General features: G+C 40.0%; 1 long non-coding RNA gene across 1 annotated transcript in view; it reads right to left on the reverse strand.

Annotated features, from left to right (window-relative positions):
• Positions 1-363: 363 nt before the first annotated feature.
• The window catches only part of LOC109296997, a 4,736-nt gene continuing 4,644 nt past the window's right edge, over positions 364-455 (reverse strand). The window contains exon 3 of the long non-coding RNA XR_002097133.1: positions 364-420. This is a non-coding gene — a long non-coding RNA (uncharacterized LOC109296997). The remainder of the gene's footprint in view (positions 421-455) is intronic.

The raw sequence follows: 455 nt of genomic DNA on the forward strand, positions 1-455 counted from the left end.
AACAATAGTTTTCTTTAATATTGTACATATTGTGGACAGTTCACTAAAAAACATCAGCTCTGTGCTCAGCAGCTATCAGAAAAGCAAACAAAATGTTAGTAGGGAAGGGAATTTTTCAAAACACATACACAAACAACCAGAAAGTATCATTATGCCCCTTTATAAATTCATGGTACATCCATACCTTCAATACTGTGCCCAGTTTTGGTCCTCACACCTCAGAAAGGTGATAGAAGAATTAAAGAAGGTACAGAGAATGGCAACAAGGATAATTAGAGGTATGGAGGGGTTTCTATATGAGGTGAGACTAAAGAGGCTAGGTCTATTCAGTAGAAAGAGACCCTTGAAGGGCGGCACAATAAAGGTTGACAAAATACTAAATTGTGAGGAGAAAGTAAATTGGGATTTATCATTTACTATCTGGCCCCTGGCCTTGACTCCCCCCCCCCCCCCCC

The sequence above is a fragment of the Gavialis gangeticus genome, unplaced genomic scaffold (genome assembly GCF_001723915.1).
Source record: "Gavialis gangeticus isolate Ggan-Ray unplaced genomic scaffold, GavGan_comp1, whole genome shotgun sequence".
In the NCBI taxonomy this organism is placed as follows: domain Eukaryota; kingdom Metazoa; phylum Chordata; order Crocodylia; family Gavialidae; genus Gavialis; species Gavialis gangeticus.